This window comes from Diabrotica undecimpunctata, chromosome 3 (assembly GCF_040954645.1).
Source record: "Diabrotica undecimpunctata isolate CICGRU chromosome 3, icDiaUnde3, whole genome shotgun sequence".
In the NCBI taxonomy this organism is placed as follows: Eukaryota; Metazoa; Arthropoda; class Insecta; order Coleoptera; family Chrysomelidae; genus Diabrotica; species Diabrotica undecimpunctata.
Window position 1 is genome coordinate 36,464,216 of NC_092805.1, and position 15,021 is coordinate 36,479,236.

At 33.5% G+C, this 15,021-nt stretch overlaps 1 protein-coding gene across 1 annotated transcript in view; it reads right to left on the reverse strand.

Annotated features, from left to right (window-relative positions):
• Positions 1 to 15,021, reverse strand: part of Fancl (E3 ubiquitin-protein ligase Fancl) — a 349,014-nt gene that overhangs the window by 80,252 nt on the left and 253,741 nt on the right. The gene's annotated exons all lie outside the window — the stretch shown is intronic.

Genomic DNA, 15,021 nt, shown 5'->3' on the forward strand with positions numbered 1-15,021 from the left:
TGTTGTGATTGAGCTTGAAAGTATACATGCAACAGTTCAACTGTTGAAATTTACTAATATCCAAAATTATAAAGAAATGAGATATAAATTTAGTAAGGGTGTTTTATTAGAATTCGACTACTTTCTCGACAATTTTCTAAGATCTATGCAGCCCTGTTGTCACGAACTTGCGAACTTCCCTCGTAAGTGCGTGCATAAAAGTGTGTATATAGTGTGTGAGTTGGCAAAGTTGTCTGGATCCCCGTGTTCGGCGGTTGGTAGCCTAGCGGTGGCGGGCCAGCAGCCAGACACTGCAAAAAACCGCACTTGGGTCAATGAACTACCCGGTCGACCCACCGACAACGATTCCTAAGACCGCCGTTGCCAAATGGATGGATATATACGGAGTTTTAAAGAAACTATTCCGCTATCAACATCATGGTACGTTAAAAACAATCACGTTTAAAAATCTAATACGTTTTCAACATTATAAAATATACTTAATGACTAACAAATATAAAAATCCTATCAGTTTAATACAGTGACATAATTTGGCACCATTGACGATACTTTCTAGATGTTGTCAAACTTATGTTACTGATTTCTCCGTCAGGTACGTCGAAAATCCAATAAATCTACAGGAGACACGAGACAATATGCATGTAGGTAAGAAACACAAAAACACGTGAATATTTATATTGGAATTATAGCACACATGTAAAAATAGGTTAAGCTTTCCGGTCTAAAAAAAAGATTGATTGCTTATCTGCACAGTTAAATTGCCGATTTATTTGAAAAATGTTTTAATAAATAGGTTTGATTAACTATTAATGAGTCGTCAGAGTAAAATATCTAATTTAATTTTTAATAGAAGGAGAAGAATAATATTTATTGATGTACATGGATCATTATTATGACATAGCATACGGGAGCTGAGTAGAGTAGGAAGGAAGGAGTTAGGTCTAGCTGAGTATTTGCGTATATGACACTGAATACTGGACGATTAAAAAGAAAGAACAACGAGAAATTCTTACCCTACAAATGGGAGTATTTGGGTGTAGCGGTAGTTGATTAAGACACATTAGCTTAGTGTATGGCTAAAGCTCAGAACTACGTAGCTGAGAAAGTGGAGACGGAACATATTGATGAAGTTGATAAGGTTCTTTCCCTCATTCTTGGCATATATGTAACATTATTCGCGAATTATTTTTTATATTACGTTCTTCTTTAATAGGTTCTTCGACTCACAGAAACTAAAACCATGAAATTAAGCTGCTTGTCCGTCTATAATAGATATATTAAGTACAAACAGCTATATGATAAAAGACAATCATTAGTACTGGGAATTTGTGACAATGTGAAAATGACAGCGTTCTTGTTTATAACTAGTTCTCGTGTAATTTTAATCTCTAATTCATTTATACTTCACAACAATAAGGGCTAATCATTACCTTAGTTTTCGATTAAATATGGTAAGTACATACTTATAAACTAATAACGAGAATAATATCCTAAGTTCTAATTAATATTCTAATCTCTAATTAATTTGACATATCCTAATTCTCCACAACACTTAATTTCGCTTATAACTGAACTATACAAACACATTATAGGAACAGTTAAACTCTCAAACGAATTCCATCCAGAACAAGGTGTCAGACAAGAATGTATACTATCTCCACAATTATTTAATATATATGGGAAGAATATTCTAAGAGAGCTTGAAGGATGGGAAAAGGGTAACAACACAGCCCTTCTTGCAAATAGTCAAGAAAAGTTAAACATATTAAAGACAAAGATAATGATAGTGGATAGACTACAAATCATCCACAAATAATCACGATTGATCGGTTTGAAGTTGTGAGCTCATATTTATATCTTTGATCATTGATCACAAACACAGGGTCACTACAGGAAGAAATAAAACGTAGATGTGATCTACCAAAAGTCGCTGTAGGAAAAATGACCAAAATATAGAAATACTCTGAAATTTCACGGTCTCGAACTCTAAAAATGGGGTTGATCAATTACTTAATATTTCCAATACTGACATACAGATGTGAATCTTGGACCCTACGAAGAACGGAAAGAAGAAAGATAGATGCCACTGAAATGTTCTGTTGGAGAAAATGTTACGAATTGCGTGGACCGACCACAGGACAAATAATTCAATTCTAAATGAGCTACAAGTCAGCAAACGGCTATCCAGCAAAATCCATCTCCAACAATTAATATACTTTAGAGTAGGCACAGAAAACATGGAAAGACTTATCCAAGGAAAGGTAGAAGGCCGAAGATGACGAGGAAGATTCCTAAACAAGATGGATCGATCAAATTACAGACATGGCCAGACACAGAGATCTTTGGAGACGGACAATACAAGACATCTTCTTCTTCTTCTTGTGCCACTCCTATCGGAGATTGGAAATCATCAAGGCTATCCTGACCTTGTTTACAGCTGACCTAAAGAGTTCATTAGTGGTACAGCCAAACCACTCTCTCAAAGACACGACATCACGAGATCCTAATTCTCACATTGACTACTTAGGTTTGATTTAAATATTTTGATTTAATTCGTATTAACAAAATAAGGAGCATGTGAAGGCTTAAGTATATGCACCTACATCAACGTATTCCGAAGAAGATTATAGAAAGATTTTACGAAGAAGTCACAACGTAAAACACGATTATCAATAATAATAATCGGATATTTCAATGCAGAATTACGAATAAAGCACAATGAGGAAGAAACACGGATAGGAAATTTGGGCTTACAGGCGATACCTTATTGAGTTACCTGGAAGAGAAGAATATATTTGTGATGAACTCGTTCTTCAATAAAAAATCCCAAAGGAAGTGGACATGGATTAGCCCTAATAGTCAAGTAAAAAATATACTACATCCTTCTAACACAAAAGTCTATTATACATGAAGTAACAGTATTTAACCACTTTACAACTGATTGTGGTCATAGATTAGTTAAAGCAAAAGTTAAGATTAATGAAAAAATAGAAATGAAAAGAAGAACTAATAACTTGAACCAAAATCTAGATATGGAAAAAATGAAAGAAAATAAACAAATATACAAGGAGAAAATTAAAAACACAATGCCCTCCAAGAATGAACTCGTAACTAAAGGAATTGACGACGTCAATGATATTTTAACAGAAACATTACTGAACGCCGAGAGAGGAGTGGCACCAATTAGAAAGAAAATACAACAATTGATTTCACAAGAAACACAAACATTAATAGAATAGAACACTTGTTGAACAAAACAAGAGACTGACAATAGAATATTCAGAGAGATATAAAGAAAACTATCCAGAAAAAGATAAAAGATGAAAAAATAATGAAGCAAAGAGAGCAAGTATAAAGAATAAATTTAATGTTTAATTTAGTGTAAGTAAGTAGTTCTTAAGTGTTAACACTTAAGAAGTGTTTATGATAAAAACTGGGAGAAAATCAAATAAATTCCATTAAAAACATCCATGGAGAAAAAACAAATGTCATAAATGAAATAGTAGCAATAACACAAGAGTATAACTTAGATCTGTATCAAGAAAACCTACCACCAACACAAGAAATTCCTCAAAAATTGAAAATTAAAATAAAAAATATAAATTCTGAGCTACAACCAGAGATTAGTAAATCAAAAATAAAAAAGCACTTAGAGAAATGATGGTATTAGTCGAAATGATTAAAAAGGTAGGAAACCTTGAAATGAAGCAATTACGCTATTATTGTTAATAAAACACAAAAAAGAACTAAAAAAATATAGGATTAATCTACTTCATGTTGTGTATACACTGATAAAATAATAACCAACGGACCAACTTTCAATTTAACAATTACCAAACCAAAGAGCATGTGGGGTAGCTCGGGGCAGTAAATCAGTCACTACAAAATAGTAGAAGAGACTACAGAAATACAGAACTAATCTCTAATAGATATAATAATTCCACAACAACGATGCAACTTCAACGAAATATCCTCATCATACCAAAATCTATACAAAGAGGTGTTAGACAAGGATATACGATTTCGCCAAAACTCTTCAATCAAGCACTAAAAGACATTTTTAAGAAAATACAATGGGTAATATGGAATCAACATTAACAAAGAATAATTAAACCACCTAAGATATGCAGATGTAAGATGTAATTCATCTTCTGTATAATAGAGAAGTTCCCCTAAATATTACAAAACTATCGAAAACATCTACCAAAACAATGAAATGGAAATCAGAATAGATGGACAACTTACAGAACCTAAAGAAATATGCAGCGGAATAAGACAAGGGGATTCATTTAGCCCCATGCTCTTTAATTTGATCATGGATGATATCATCAAAAGCGTTAACAAAGAAGAGGATACAGAATGGGAAACAAAAAAATCAAAATACTCTGTTACGTCGACGACGCAATATTGATAGCCCAAGATGAAGATAGTCTGCAAAGACTGGTCCACAGATTTAGCATAAGAGCAAAAGGATTTAATGTGACAATATCATCTCAGAAAACTAAAACAATAGTAGTCAGCAAAGAACCAACCAGATGTAAAATAGAAATTGATGGCATCAGTAGTGAACAAGTAATGGAAATACACATACACATTAACACTGAGATGAAGTCAAGAATTTATAAAGTCAGTGTAAGACCAATAATGACATATGTCTCAGAAACAAGACCCGACACAGCCACAACGCAAAGGCTACTGGAAACTGTAGAGGTGAGAGTACTGAGAAGAATTCCAGGAAATACGCTGAGAGATCGAAAGAGAACTGAAGATATTAGAAGAAAATGTAACGTACAGTGTATAAATGAATGGACACAAAATAAAAAAAAGAATGGAATAACCACATAAGCAGAATGGAGGAGACCCGTGTCGTCAAAGTAGCAAGATATAAATCACCAATCGGCATAAGAAGTATCGGATGACCGCGCAAAAGATGGAGTGACAACCTTCCATAGAGGTAGAGCAGAATTACTTATAAAGAGGAAGAAGAAGAAGAAGACATATAGATGACATCGTAGTTATAAGACATCGTAGACGTCCTCTTCTTCTTTCGTCACCTCTCAGCAACGTATTTTTTTTCCTATCTTCCATTTATCATTCTAGGCACGTGGCTCCACCGCGGAGTATTTTTATTTCAACGACCTCGCTTATTCCTCGCTTCGTCTTCTCCATTCGATTTCTCCCATTTTAATTCCTCGGAATATCTTTCTCAGTGCACTTCATTCCCAGACATTTAAAGCATTTTCTTCTTTTTCCTTCATGAACCAACATTCTCTGCCATACAATGATAGATCACAGTTAGGTATCATTAAACTTTGCTGCACTTACGACATTATCGGAGTTTAAAAGTGTGGTAGCCACATTCACACATACATATATACAAAAATGAAATACATATTTCTGAGATATCTAAAAATACCGCAGAATTCAATCATGTGCATACTTGACTGAAAAATATTGCCAATGAACAAAGATACACCAATTTATAACCAAGACAATGAAAAGAAGATTAAAACATATTAATCATTTTCCACCAGAAATTCTTTTAAAAAATAAACAACAGGAAAATGATACCAGAAAGTGGAAACAGTTCTCTCAAATAATCTTAATAACGTCTATATCAAAAAAAGATTATTTTGAGACACCTCAACTAGAAAAGAGTAAAGTACTTGAATAGTCGTAGTAATATTATGAATAATATAATAGTAATATTATTAATAATATTCAGTTTCTGAATATCTTAAATATGAAATCTCTTAAAATATTTGAAGCTCTTGAACGCGGAATTTTGAAAGATCACTTACTCCCAAACTGTCATACTTTAACTGTCTCATTATTTCTCGGATATTGTCCAAATTCCGAGCAAGTGTTTGAAATCTCCTGAATCGATTATGCATAAAAAGTTATAATTTCTCAGCAATTTACATGACGATGAGCACATGATGAGAAGATTTGTTACAATTCGACTTATAACTTTCCTTGTACCCCCGTAGAAAACAGCAACCTTTCTGTATCGGCCTGTCGCCAAATTATCTTGTCAGTCTTCAAAAATATCGAAGTCGGCACTGTACCAATTGATACCGTCTGGCCAGCCGGTCCCAGTCGGTGAGTTTAGTCATTAGTACCCAACTATTTATCAAGACAAATGGTTTTATAAATGTACTCATTATGTAGATGTTAAAAACGATAGGAAAGCTGCGTCATATGTGTCATAGATTCGGTTTGATTGGAACCCGTTTTAGCGTTAATTTATTGTCTAGTTAAAAATAAAAAAAACGGTATGGAACAAGGAAGTTGGTCTGTTCGTATATATATATATATATATATATATATATATATATATATATATATATATATATATATATATATATATATATATATAAATATATATATATATATATATATATATATAGATATATATATATATATATATATATATATAGATATATATATATATATATATATATATATATATATATATATATATATATATATATATATATATATAGATATATATATATATATATATATATATATATATATATATATATATACAGGGTGTCAGAAAACATTGTTCATAAATTATACCACGATGTGCTTTATGGACTTTAAGTTTTAGTCTTCAGAATATTCATTGTATCTTGGTTGTCTGAAGCAATAAACATTTTGGCTGAATTGCAACGTTTTTTCAGACATTTTAAGCACAAAAATCTATTTCTAGTAGTTCTGATTGAAATATTGTAGCGTATTGTAGTAAGAGTATTCCTGGGGGCTACTGATAGTTCCAGTGTTAGCACCAGTAAACCCCATTCTTAAGGCCAGCGCGCACTAGGCAGCTTTCAGTTTCCGCGCACTTGTCATATCAACCAGACCTATCCACAACTTTTTTAAAATAACTTGTGACACTGAAAAATTATTTCGGGAAGTTGAAAACGGTAAGGCGATTTGGGATATATCTTCTGAAGAATACAGTGTAATCTAGGAGTAAAAAAACGATTATAAGAAGAAATTACCTAATGTATGAATGTAATGAAATAATATGCGAAGGCGTGTGCCTAGTGTGCAGGGACCCTTACTCTTCCTGGGATTTTGATCTCCTGAGGAAGTCAAGACACCTCTTGTGATTTGTATGATTTCGTTTTAGTTATCATACTCGCCTTATGATGATATTTAGTGTAAGTTTGATTCTTTTTTTTCAGTCATAATGTCTGTTGACACCTTTATGAATTGCGTTGATCCAACCAGTAAAATCTATAGATGTCCAGACAGGTCGTTAAGTTTTAGATAATCTTCTTCTCATGGCGCCGTCTCCTTTCGAAGGTTGGCGATCCAAATGGCAATTGTAGTTTTGGAAACTGCTGCGCGAAAGATCTCTGCGGATGAGCGGTCGAACCATATCCTCAGGTCTTTCAGCCACGAGCCACGAGTTCTGGCGTCTTCCTAGACGTCCTTTTAGATAATGAGCCCGTATTACCATAAAGACACGGTTCTAAGCCTACAGTGGAGCACAGTCTCATTTTACACGTCATTCTTACTTCTAAAGTCTTTGCACTTCGGGAACCGTTATTGCATCTTGCTAAGGTCTTTTATTCCACCAAACCAACGTAGCATTTAATTATAGGTCTGACAATACTGAAAAACAAGATGTCCTTATACTACTATTCAATGGACTATATACCTAAAAAATTTTAGAAGAATGGAGACCTAGACACATCCAGCACAACATGATGCAGGCTGCTCAAGATCGGATGTAATGGAATTATTTACGGGAGGCCTATGTTCAGCAGTGGATGCAAAATAGTGATGATAACACTACTATTCCGGCTTTTAAGAGTACTCGCTCTTCCGATAGGGATCTATGGAGGAGTAACACCAAATATAATAAGCCAGATAAAATCGCAACAAAAACTATCATCTCTGGCATCAGCCACCATAATCTAAAAATAAATTGGATTCATGGTACAAACAATATAATCTAATAGAACAAAGAAAGATTTAGTTGAAAAAAAAATAAAAGAAGACAATAGCTAAATCTAATCTAGTATGAAGGAGAGACATAGTATTTCGATGAAAAAAGCTCGTTATATTTTGCTATCAATTTTTTTCTTGTAACCGGTCTACAAAATTTCTATTAAAAATGATACACTACAAAAATACATAAACAAATTTCTTAGTATTGAAGTTTCCCCATGAACGGTGATAGGTATCTCAGTCTGGCATCACCGCAGTAGTCTTACAAAACTCACAGAATGGGTCCCGCGAGACAGTCGACATTCGATAATCGAGAGAATAGAGAGTAAGTTGGTGTAGTAGAAAGAAAAAAAGACCGTTCGAGAAAGGCTGTCGACCCGGAGGAGGAGGTCTCCGAAGAAAATACCCTACAAAAAAATGACAGGTTTTTTCAGATTACGCCTGGCCCGGTTCTTCTAGCTCGTTGGAACTAACAAGTCGCTGGCGTATTCGCCAATTTGAATGCAGCTTTATTTATATGTAGGTGGATGTGAATATATTTCTCGTTAGAGAAACTGGTTGCGGGTGGATTGAAATGTTAAGAAACAGTTGTTTTCTATATCTAAATCACGACAATACACTACTTGTAACTAAAAAAAAACTGTACCGGATTTAGAATAAGAAAATTCCTTTAAAGTCTCTTTTAATTCTACAGTCTGGAATATCTGTTTTTACTAATGACACAAGCAAATTTTAATATTAAATGTAATTGTAAATCATTTGAATGTTATCCGTTTTTCTCGTAGATATGATACTCTTTGAGATATTCACGATAAAATGTTGAAAATAGTGCTGTAACGTCGATTTTTCGGGTTAAAATTTTTTCTGAACTTTTCACAGCCTTTTCTTTGGATTATATTCAAATTTTAGATATAAATACCGTTTTGGAGATATTTAAAACAATTTAGAACCGACTCACTACAACTAACATATTTTTGTACAGATTCGAACTAGACTATGTAGTCCATATTTTTCAGCTTGTTTTAAACTTGGGCAATGGGCAATTATCTCGGTAATTTCCGCAGTGTCGTTTCTGAGTTGACTTGCAACCTGGTGCAAGGAAATATTGGTAGCCCCCTATAACAGAAAGTCTTTTGGTGAGTTCATAAGACCATAAGACACATTATATGATTCGTTTACTGGAAATTAATAGAATGTTATACTGTTTTTACTTTTAATATAAATTTTATTATAGCCGTAAATAAAAAAGACAACAAAATGTACTAACTAAATAACACAAAAAACATAAATAATACTTACAAAACAAAAATAAACATATAAACATGAAACAAAACTCAATGAAAAGTAGGTAGGTATTAAATACTTATATAAAACGGCATATTTACTAAAATTCAACATTTATAGTCTTTAGTTCGCTTTATGTCGCTTCATTATAGTAGGTACACTACTACTATAGTAGGTATAGGGAGAATCCATTGATAATAGGTTGCCAGTCAAAAAGTGGCCCCAAATATTTTTAATTCAATTATTATTAGTAATTAGTTTTTGACAAATATTTTATTTCGTTCATTTATTTTTTAAAACCGTATTTTTAAATACCGTATTTTTAAGTACCGTATTTTTTAAATAAATGAACGTATGCTCATGGCGTATGTTTTTTATATCAACTTTTTTATCAACAAGCTAATTTTTTTCTTAATATGATGATATAAGGTTGTCTGAGAAAAAATGGTCGAAAATTAGGGTGTCAGCTGTTAAAACGCGATGTATCAAAGATAAAGTAAAATAGAGTTAGGGCACAATGACACTTTTTAAAGCATGCGTCGATAGATATATAATAATATGCATATTCCTCCTCCTCAATATTTTCTCCTTCGTAAGGATGTAGAGGCGTCATGTAATTTGTTTGATTTGGCTATTTCTGTCCAATTATCTCTCTCCTGTGCGCGTTGTTTTGCTTCGGAGAATGAGTAACCAGTCATCTCATTTATTTGGTCCGAACATCGTACTGGAGATCTTCCTCTGAATCTTTTACCCGCTACGTTACCTTCAACTATCTTTTGCTCCATGCCTTCTCTTCTTCTAGTTATATGTCCAAAATATCTCAGTATATTTTGGTTGATACCTAGGCTCACGAATTAATCAGAATAATGCAGTAAGTGCAGAAATTAACAGGCGGATATATCTGGCAAATAGAGCCTATTATGAATTAAAAAAATTTTTAAACACAAACCTAGTTACAAAAAGAACGAAACTAGTGATATACAAAACTCTTATCAAGCCCATCCTCACCTACGCGTCGGAAACATGGACGATGACAAAGAGCGATGAAGAACGTTTAAGATGCTTTGAACCTAAAATCCTCCGGCATATCTATGGAGGAGTACAGGAGGGCGGATTATGGCATAGATGCTATAATTTTGAACTTTACCGTCTGTATGACAAACCTGATATTATTAGGTACATCAAAATTAATGGGCTGCGGTGGTTAGGTTACATAGAGAGAATGAATAAGATGAAGCCGCCAAAACATATTTACAACCAAAGAATAGATAAAGCGAGAAGGAGAGGCAGACCCAGAGCACGATTTAAGGATCTAGTGGAGGAAGACTTGAGAATGTTGGGAGTACGAAACTGGAAAGCCAAGGCCAATAATAGGAGACAATGGAGACTTATCCTTGAGCAGACCAAGAGTCACCATGGCTTGTGGAGTCAATGATGTTGATGATATTTTGGTTGATAGTTGTGATGAGTCTAGTTTTTATGTTAAGTTCTGCTAGAATTGAGTTATTTGTGCGATGGACGGTCCATGGTATGCGCCACATTCTACAGTAGACCCACATTTCAATGCCATTATACGCTTTGAATCGGCTTTTTTTATTGTCCAAGTTTCTGAAGCATAGGTGGCGATAGGAAATATCAATGCTCGAACCAGGCGTAATTTTGTGTTTTTTGTGATGTCAGTGTTTTTCCAAATTTTTGTTTGGCTGTTGTCGATTTGGCCATTGTGATGCGTCGACGGATCTCGTCTTCGCATCCTCCACTGTTAGTAATAACGGAGCCTAAGTAATTAAATTGCTTGATCACTTCGTAACCTGCTATGATTCTTATCTCTGCCTGGTTGTTTCTGATTCTATCGATGATCATCATTTTGGTTTTCTGCATATTTATTTTTAAACCATATTCCATACTCACCGTAGCTAGCCTATTCATACTTTGTTCCAGTTCTTCTGGTTATGACGCCATAAAACAGTGTCATCAGCATAACGTAGGTTTTTGATTTTTCTTCCTCCTATCGTTGCTCCACCTTTCCATTCCTCAATCCGTCCAAACTTGACGTATAATATGTTCACTATATATATATATATATATATATATATTGAATATGATAGGGGATATTGTGCATCCCTGCACCCAACCACATTATTAACTCTTACATTAGCAGTATTATATACATATAGTTTTTGTAATAAATAGATTAGATGTTCTGGCGACCCATTTCTCTAAGTATATGCCACATTTTATCCCATTTTATAACATCGAAAGCCTTGGAATAGTCAACAAAGCATAAATATGTCTCTATGTTAAACTCTCGAGATGTTTCGATAATTTGACGAATATTAAGAATATGTTCTCTTGTTGCTCTACCTGGGACGAATCCGCATTGTTCTTGGGGAATTTGTGGTAAGAGAAATGATTTATATACAGAATATACATATTATTACTTGTCAAATCAGTGTCGTTGTACCCTAACTCTATTTCACTTTATCTTTAATACCTCGCGTTTTTAACAGCTAGCAACCCTAATATGCGACAATTTTTCCCAGGCAACCTTATATCATCATAATGAGAAAAAAAATTAGCTTTAATTTGATATAAAAAACATGCATATACGTCATGAGCAACGTATTTTATTTAAAAATGAGAAAATTGAAAAATGAACGAAATAAAAGTTTTGTCAAAAATTAATTACTATTAATTGAATTAAAAATATTTGCGGCCACTTTTTGACTGGCAACCTATTATCAATGTGTTCTCCTAATTTTACATGTATGTAAAAATGTGAGTTTGATTAACTTCGTTATGAACGTAGTGATCCTGAAGTGGGATCTTATGCTATTATTAAAATTTTGATTTAAAAATAATGTATGTTTAAAATAATAATGATTTTGGATTTTTTTTAATTGTTGGGGTATAATTTTTAACAATTATATTCCAAAAATTTTCGGCACAGCAGCATTGCGCCCTGGCGCCTTTCACCACTTGGTAGGCACGGCCCTGAATTTCCGTATGAGCAGATATCAATACTCTACTATTATAATATATACTAGTATTAGGCCGGCATCTGGGTACCTTTGTGTATGCATGGAAGGGTGGATAGTTAAAAACTATTCTATCTTATGTAAAATTTTTCGCTCATTACGAATATATAGATCCCCCCCCTATCACAAAAAGTGGTACCAATTTTTATAAACTTATAAATAAATTTTCATTGAACCCACAACTAGTTTTATGGAAAACCGACCCCGTTCAAATTAAACGAAAGTTCGGTCAATGATAGTTCTCAGTGCGTAGATTGAAAAATTTAATGGGACCTAGGTCTGAAAAACTATTATTCTGAAGCTACAGCCTTCTGAAGTTTTTGTGGTGTGAACCAGTGGTCGAAAATAGATGCATCCTATTTTAATCTTCAGACAACCGCCGAAAAGTCTTCGATAAACTGAAGAACAGCGATATAAAATGTGCTGCTAGATAGACGTAGCTCCAGTATAGCTGCAGTTCCGCCTTATATTCAGAAAACTCAGGAACAACCACACCGACAAGTAGTGCTAGACCGACACAAGGCATATCACGCTTTCACCCATTCAGAATACATACCTGACCTCCCCAAGGCAACAGCACCATTTAATTTTCAAAAAACGTGTAATTTCAACACGTACTAGCCCGCCGTGTGCTATTGATTCTGCAAGGGCGAAAAGCTATTTGTTTATTGCTTTTTAACTGAAAAAATAGGCTTTTCTATTTTTTGCAATAGTCTTCTTCTTTTTTTTATGTAAACATGATTCTGTCTGTTTTTCAATGTGCCTCCAATAAGTTGTCGGTCCATCGTTTTTCGTGGTCGTCCTACTGATCATCTTCCTATTGGGGAACCGTCTCTTGTCGTCTTAACCACTCTATTTGTTGTTATTCGGCTTATATGATCCTTTCATTCTATTCTTCTATTTCTTACCCAGTCCTTGATGTTACCCACTTTGCATCTACATCATAAATCTGTATTTCTAGTTCTGTCCCATGTTCTAGTTCTGTATTTCTTGGTCCGATGACTGTTTTGCAAATTTTGCCTTTCATTTCTTTCCCGATATTTTTATTTCTCCATATTGTTTCATTTAGGCAGCCTGCGGCTCTGTTTGCTCTATTTACTTGATCTTCCACTTCGGTTTCGAGCTTTCCGTGGCTAGATAATGTGATGCATACATATTTAAACTCCATCATTTGTTCTATTATTTGACCTTCCCGTTCCAATTTTATCTTAGTAAATTTGCTGTTATAACCATTCAGTTTGTCTTTTTTGGGGAAATTAACATGTTAAATTTTCTGGCAGTTATATTAAATTGGTGCAGCATACGTTGTATATCGTCTTTACTTTGAGAGATTAGTATTGCGTCGTCTGCATAGCAGATAAGTTTAAGTGGTTTTTCACCCATTCGGTATCCTTTCTTAGTTCTTACTTTTCTTATTATTTCATCGATAATAAGGTTGAACAATAGAGGACTCAGGGAATCTCCCTGTCTTATCCCATTGCCAGCTTCAATAGGGTCAGGTAGTTCTTCTTCTACTTTTACTTTTATTGTATTATTTTAGTAGATATTTTCGATCGTTTTGATTATTCCTAGAGGTATCTCTATTGCGTAAAATAAGTGGATAACGTCCTTTAATTTGACTCGGTCAAATGCCTTCTTAAGGTCCACGAAACATAGATATGCCGGTTTTTTGTATTCTAATGATTTCTCTTGCACTTGCCTTGTTAAAAATATAGCGTAGGTGCAGGATCTTCCCGACCTAAAACCTTGTTGTTCTTCTGCTAGTGTTATAATTTCATTCAGTTTATTTGTTATCACATTGTTAATTTTAGTGGTGTTTAATAAATAAATTCCTCTGTTATTTTGCGAGTCCGGTTTGTCTCCCTTTTTGAAGAGAGGTATTAGGATGCTTGATCTCCATTCGACAGGAATTCTGTTTTGTTCTATTATTTTTTGTACTAGTTTTAGCACTTTTAATGTATTTTACGATGGGACTAGTTGTAAAGTATAATATTCAAATTTGACAATTCATTTATAAAAAAAAAAATTGTTCAGAAATTGGTATCACTTTTTGAGATATTGATATTGAGTCCTACAATTTTATGTTTTTATTTTTTTAAGAATACTTTCAACTATCCACCTTTTCATGAATACAGAAAGGTAGCTGCCTGACTATTTTATATCAACCTAGAGCTCTATCTGCTATCGCAATCTAATCTGCTCAGGTTTTGCGACCATTTTCCAGACGATTTTAATCGTAGAAGAATGTTAATCTAACAATTAATGATAAATAAGTTACATATGACAAATAGATATTGGAAGTGAACTTTGTTAGCCATTTTTATTTTAATTTTAATTTTAATTTCCGTAATATTCATTGTGGCGAATATTGTACTTTCAATCGTATTTGTAACTGATTTGTATTTAATTTTAACCTTACAGTTTAAAATTTATTTATATTTATATTGAATACATTAATAACAAGTAATTTTTCAAACAGAGTGACAGGTGAAGATGAAGTACACCTGAAAAAATTACATACGTTGCGAGACATTCTCATAAAAATAAAGGAGAGCAATGAAAATTAGGTCTAATAGATCAATTAACAAACATTAATACATAAAAGCATATAATATTACTTGTATTACAGTTTGTTTAGTGCTATAGATACACGGCAAGATCGCTGAAATATACTATACCTACTAGTGAACTACCCGTACCATCATAAACTGATAAAATTGATATTTCACAC